This window comes from Cervus elaphus, chromosome 5 (assembly GCF_910594005.1).
Source record: "Cervus elaphus chromosome 5, mCerEla1.1, whole genome shotgun sequence".
In the NCBI taxonomy this organism is placed as follows: Eukaryota; Metazoa; Chordata; class Mammalia; order Artiodactyla; family Cervidae; genus Cervus; species Cervus elaphus.
In genome coordinates, this window is record NC_057819.1 from 131,198,594 (window position 1) to 131,206,019 (window position 7,426).

Below are 7,426 nucleotides of genomic sequence, written 5' to 3' on the forward strand. Positions count from 1 at the left end.
ACACCAGGCCTCCTGTCCGTCACCAACTCCTGGAGCTTACTCAAACTCATGTCCATCGCATCGGTGATGCCATCCAACCGTCTCATCCTCTGTTGTCCCCTTCTCCTTCCACCTTCAGTCTTTCCCAGCATCATGGTCTTTTCCAATGAGTCAGTTCTTTGCATGAGATGGCCAAAGTATTGGAGTTTCAGCTTCAGCATCAATCCTTCCAATGAATATTCAGGACTGATCTCCTTTAGGATGGACTGGTTGGATCTCCTTGCAGTCCAAGGGAATCTCAAGAGTCTTCTCCAACACCACAGTTCAAAAGCATCAATTCTTCAGCACTCAGCTTTCTTCACAGTCCAACTCTCACATCCATACATGACCACTGGAAAGACCATTGCCTTGACTAGATGGACCTTTGTTGGCAAAGTAAAGTCTCTGCTTTTTAATGTCTCTGCTGTCTAGGTTGGTCATAGCCTTCTTCCAAGGAGCAAGCATCTTTTAATTTCATGGCTGCAGTCACCACCTGCAGTGATTTTGGAGGCCAAGAAAATAAATTCTCTCACAGTTTCTATTGTTTCCCTGTCTATAAAGAGGATTTTTTTTTTTTTAAGAGGATCTTTAGGGCAGTAAAAATGCTCTGTCTGATACTGTAATGATGGGAACCAGTCTTTCAACTTTTGACCAGAAACAGAATATGCAAGACTAAGCATGAACCATGATGTTAAACTGTGGGCTTTGTGTGATTATGATGTGTTAGTGTAGGGTCGTCAGTTGTAACCCATGTCCCTCTTTGGTTGGAGATGTTGCTGGCAGGAGAGGCCATGCATATAGTGGGTAGGAACATATGGAACCTCTGAATCGTCCCTTCAGTCCTGCAGTGAATCTGAAACAGCTTTTCTGAAAGTCTTAGTTTTTAAAATGCTTCCAAAAAGCATGGGAAAGATGAATACAGAGCAGAGAGAGATTCTGTTTGAGTTCCTTGTTATGTCTAGGTCTCTGCATTCTTTGGGCTTCCCTGGTGGTTCAGAGGTAAAGAATCTGTGTGCCAATGCAGGAAATGCAGGAGATGCGGGTTGGATCCCCGGACAAGGAAAGATCCCCTGGATGAGGAAAAGGCAACCCACCCAAGTATTCTTGCCTGGAGAATCCCATGCGGCCTGGCACACCACAGGCCTTGGGGTCACAAATGAGTTGGGCACAATTTAGTGACTAAATGACAACAAAGCAACAACTGCCTTCTTTACATCAATGAGAAGATTGGAAAATGAAAACGCCTAACACCAATGGCATTTTTAAAGGGCCCATGCTCCTATTGCTTGGACTTTGGCTTTTTCAATCATATTTTATCAATATAAACACAGAAGAAAAGTGAGAAGGTGTGAAAAGGAAAAATTTTCATGGCTTGATCGATTTGATACCAGAGTGGTAATACCATGCTTCAGAAAGACAATGAAACACCAGGCATTGAGCTGAATAATGAACCTTCAGAAGCTGGAAGGCATTTGCCAGTTGGGAAGACTTCCTATTGCACTGGGCCTCGAAAGCGTGTGCCTATGAGCTTATTACACTCATCACATTGTTTAAGGATGAGTGAGAATAAAGAAACCACATTTGAAACTCCAAGTAACCTTCCAGTGAACCACAAATACAGTATCTTCTGAGAGAATACGAACTCACCTTTATATTTTGTGGGCTTCCCTGGCGGCTCAGATGGTAAAGAATCCACCTACAATGCAGGAGCCCTTGGTTCCATCCCTGGGTTGGGATGACTCCATGGAGAAGGGAATGGCTAGCCACCCCAGTATTCTTGCCTGGAGAATTCCATGGACAGAGGAGCCTGGTGGGCTACAGTCCATGGGGTCACAAAGAGTCTGACACAACTGAGCAACTGCCATTTTCACTTTATGCTTTGTATAATCACACTATTTTAAAAATCCCTGAAAAGTTTACCATCCCTTTCTTCTTACGAACTTTCTCTTTATCTCAAATTTCCAACTGCTACTTTATGGCCTCAATTATCGATGATTGAAGGAAGGTTCCATTCATAAGATAATTTAGGACCGATTTCTCTACTTTTGTCTGAGCCCTATCTTTGTAATATTCATGAGGTTTAATCTCTCAATACATATAAACTATTTCAATTTTTTTTTTTTTCAGAGTTTAGGAAGGTGCCACTTACCAAATGCAGAAGACTGGGATATTGTAAAAGGGTTGAGTTTAACAGAGAATATTCAATTATTATTGCGTAAATGGAAGAGCAGGGAAAAAATCCAGTGAGTGGAGTTGGTTTTTCAACAGCTTTACTTAAGTCTCGAAGTTTCCTTCTCGTTTGCTCCTCTTTTTTGGGTATTGGGGCAGTATTTGGGGGTTGGGGAGAGGTAGATTGTGCCAGCTACTGCATGCTGTTATGCTGGGAACATCTTGAAAACTTCACTGCATGCATCTGTTAGGTCACAGTGCTTGCTTTCTCAAACAGTTTGACATTTTGAGCCGTCAGCAGCCTGGAAAGTTTGCCTTCCAGATGCAATTGCTCCGAGTGCCAGTTTCCACGTGGTCCATTTCTGCCCCCTTCGCCAGCGGTGGGCCAAACTCACATACCTGGCTGACCACACTGGCTGGCTGTACAACGCAATCACCTATCAGGGTTTCTCCCCACGAATGCCAAATCCTGTCCTCCGCAGACACACCTAGCCAGCCAGGCTGGTGGTGGTTGAAAACTCGGCTCGAAGTAAAACATTTATTTTCTTCCCCATACCTGATTTCTTGTCAGATCTTGCTTCTTATGCTGAAACATAACTTTAGTTTTCTGCCTTTTTTTGAACATGGAAAATAGTAACTTATTGCAAGAGATGTCTCCCGCACTGGAGATACTGATTCTGTGTTTCCAGCAGCCTCTATGTCTTTGGTGGTGGTGTTTACTAATGATTTTTGAAGACATCCTATTTCTTATATGGCATACCAATTGGGACAGTTTTATTGAGAACTAAAAAAGAGATAAAATAAGACTTTCCTCAGATGTAAAATGAAGATAAAATAGTACCTGCAGAAAATGTCTAGCGAAATAAAGTAGATTATTGGTTGCTTAGAGCTGAGCACAAAGGATTTTACTGAGATGAAGAAATGCTTTAAAAGAGGTTGTGGTGAAGGTTGCACAGTGCAGGAAATTTGCTAAAAATCATGGAATTTTACCTTTAAAATGTGTACATAGTAAGGTCCATATACTATGCCTCAATCAGGTCGTTTAGTCAAGGGGACGGTGGTGTCTGCTTAACAAGGTTCTTTTGAAGACATTTGGTTTTCTTCTATATTTCTTGGATTTAATACATGCTCATTAATATCAACCCAAATTGTTATAATTAACTTCCGTCAAAGTCAGCTCATTTCCAAGTTTCCTTTATATCTCTAGCAGTTATTCATACACACAAGTGTGCGCACACACACACACACACACACACACACACACACACCCCTTAACTTCTGGGTCTGATTCTGTCAGGTGACACAGTACCAATCGAGATACTCTCCCCTAAGCCCCTTCAAGACTTTCTCAGCTGTCATTTTATTACCTGATTTCTTATCATACTGTATAGCTCTATAAGTCCGTCACTGACATCAAAAGCCTTACAATTTCTTCCTTTAAGATTTGGAGCAAATCTTACCTCTGAGAATCACGCATCAGTGTTGCTAGGCTCACTCTCCATTTTATCAACACCACACCAAACGAATCTTTCATTCTTACAAACTCCACAAATACAAAACTGAGTTTCTCTCTGGGGCTCCTGCCTCTGTTTCATTAATATATTTTTTCTTTGGTCTTGAAACCTCAGAGTTATCTTTGACCTGTTTCTTGATGCCTAGCACATAGAATTTCCACAGACCCACTCAGTCTGCGCTGGAAGGACTCGGCTCCGTGCCTCCCTCTTGATCTTGTATAAGGATTATGTTGAGAAACAAAGCGGACATTGAACCGATTTCCTTGGTCTGTCCCTCTGTTCCAGGATATCCTGATTCCCTTGCCAGATTAATGCTCCCAAATGTCAGATTTTCTCCTTTTCCCTCCTCCTAGAGAATGTAATTATTTAGTACCACACTCGATGCACATTGACAAACATTTTAAAAGCCTAAAAGTTTAAATTCTGAAAGCCCTTGATGTACACACGTGTGTATTTGTGGTGGGGCAAGTATACAAAATCTCATCCCTTTCCTGAATTTCAGAATGCATCATGGTGCAGTAAAGAAACTAAAAAGTGTTGTAGCAAAGAAATCTTAATTCAGCTTAATCTGAAGTTTGTTAAGGTGTTTTGAACATAGACTACTTTAATAATGTGCGTAGAATCAGCCTGTGCAGGACTGTTAAGCAAAGAATAGATTTGGTGACTGAGATGGTAAAGAATCTGCCTGCAAAGCAGACCCAGGTTTGATCCCTGGACTTGGAAAGATCCTGTGGAGAAGTGAATGGCTCCCCATTCCAGTGTTCTTGCCTGGGAAATCCTCTGGACAGAGGAGCCTGGCAGGCTGTGGTCCGTGGGATTGCAAAGAGTCAGACAGGACTGAGTGACTAACACGTTCAGATTGAGAAATACTGTATAAACACAAGCCTCAATAGGAGAAAAAGTAAGATTTGTCTTCTCTTTTTAAAATTTTATTGTCACTATTATTATTTTTTGTTTTTCATTTTATTATTTTTGTTTTTAAATTTTTACATTGTTGTTATGGACACAGTCAGGGGAGGCAGAGAGTGGGACAGATGGAGAAAGTAGGATCAACACAGATTTAGTCTTTTCTAAATTCCAAAGTGGAAGAATTCAAGTCCAGCTCATTCTAACTTGTCCTATACCTCATAAGCTTAAACCATTATCCTTGTTCAGCCTGGTTGCATCTTGTCAGGAGTTTTCTTTTCCTCCTTATCTTCCGTGTCCTTGGACCAGTTCAGGACCCTTCCTGTAGGAGGTGGCTCTGATGATGAAACTTACCAGGACTCAGGCACATCCAACAAGTATTTTTTAATTAAATCGTTGGAAGCCAAGCCGGTCCTAACTGCGCCCAAGTGTGGTAATACAGAGGTGGGAAATTTGATTCCTCACCAGAGGTCCACTCTCTTTTTCCGGGTTGGCCACAAATATTTGGACCTGTGTGGTGTCTGTTCTCTGCCCGTGGCATATTATGAGGTTAACATCCATGGTGCACATATAGGCAGCCAAGGGCATATATGGGCCAGGTCTCTGACGGAAGAAAATGGTGTCTCACACCAAAAGCCAGCCGTCATTCCTACTTAATCTTTCTAGGAAAACAGTGTCACGCAAAAACATGCGAATCTATAATTGGCATCTTTAAAGATGCTTGCCATCTGGACCTCACTCAGTTTAATTAGTCATTGCAGGGTGGCGGTTCCCTTGTAAAAATCTTGCACTCCATTAACCTTGACTTTTCACACATTGCCATTTTGAGCCCCTTCTTTGCTTTCATATGGAGGAGTGGACACGTTTCCATTTAATGGGAGTCCACCTCAGGGTTCATGAGCCAGACGCTCGTTATTTGGCAAGGCCACTGAACCCAAGTCTATAAACCGTGGCAGCCAGGAAGGGTTGCAGGCGGCTAAAAACGGCAAGAGAGCAGGGGTTATGGGACTCACTCCACCCTTCCTCGGAGACTTCCAAACAGCCCGGGGAGCGAGAGCTGGGAAGGGCAGCTGAGGGAAGCAACACGTCGCCGTGAACCTGAGCAAAACGCAAGGATGGGTTCACGCACGAAGGCAGCGCTCCTCAGCGGCAGACAGCTACCCGAAGACGGATTATTTAGCAACTTCTGGAGCCACACGTTTTACACAGCTCACCATTTGTGTCTTTTACCATTTAAGCGCAGTATTGTCAAATGTGGGCGTCAGGAAATAAGGCTTCTGGTGTTTCGGAGCAGTCCGTGACATTCAATATTGTCTTCCCTTACCACTCTCTCCTTCCTCACCGCTTCCAATTCCCATTTGTTACTGTTTATTTTCTGAGGGTAGGTTTCAAGAATGGGAGTGACTGTGGTTGGTTGGTTGGTCAATAGAAGGTCTGTTTTACATAATTTGAGAGAATTTGAAGCTGAGCAGTGCAAATGGCCATAAGATGTGGCAAGAATGATGTCAGAGGGGTCATGGTAACAAGAGACAGTCTTTCTTCTTGGACCCAAGGGGAGTCCATATTTTATAGACTGACAGGTTTCTCTTCAGGCTTGTTGAAATACTGTGTCTTCCTTCTGAACTGTATTTTTAGCATTATTTCTGTGTTTTATTATTATAGGTATCATTATCTTAATTGTTATAATACATCAAGTGATCTCTTCTCATGGAGCATTTGACCATCTCTTTCTACCTTTCTATAATTATTGTATTCACTTAATAAACATTGAATGTGTGCCAAACTTCAGATAATAATGAAGGTCAGGAAACTAAGTTCTAAATCGTTATTCAGTGGGTACCAGACATGGAACACGGTCAAACGGGAGAGCTGACAATTAGTGATAAGTTAGAAATTACAGTCGCCGAAGTGCAGAAGTGGTGCCTTTGGGAGCAGGTCTCCAATGTGTGCAAGTCACTCAGTCATGTCTGACTCTTTACGACCCCGTGGACTATACAGTCCATGGAATTCTCCAGGCCAGAATACTGGAGTGGGTAGCCTTTCCCTTCTCTGGGGGATCTTCCCAACCCAGGGATCGAACCCAGGTCTCTTGCATTGCAGGTGGATTCTTTACCAGCTGAGCCACAAGAGAAGCCCAGGTCTCCAATACCTGTGCTTAAATATGTCAGCATCTCCAGAAACAGACCCCATGCTGTGTGTGGGCCGAGCTCCAGGGATAAGATATGGATGAACCAACTAAGTAGCTCTAGCTCTGGCAGATAGCTGCCATGTTCTAAAATTTCCCCAAATGTGCCAATTGCATCTTCAAACTCTCTTCCCATATTTTTGAACTCTAGAGGTTCACCATTGTGTTTTACCAACACAGTATGATAGAAGTATATGCTATTGAAATGGAAATTTCTCAAAGGGTGTTAGGCCTTTTTATTTTTGTGGGTGTATGTATGTGTGATTTTTTTAAAAATTATATTTATTCATTTATTTCATAGAATGGCTTGGAGTATGAGATTCAGTAAAACTGCGTTTCAAACCCTGATGTGGCTGTGAGAGGAGATATTGACCCCAAAACCCTTTCTGCAGGTTTTAAATTTTTTCTTTTTTTATAGTCTATGTATTTTGATAGGGATAGGAGGTAATAGAGGGCCTTTACTTCCTGTTTTCTACTAGTTATTTCTGTTGTCACAATAGTACTGTATCACAAACCACGTCACAGATGGATTAAAACAGGAAGCATTTTAAAAATCACGACTCTAGGAGCTAGCCGCTGATCCAGACTGTGCTCAGCTGTGCAGTTCTTTGGTTCCAGACGGGACCACTCAGCT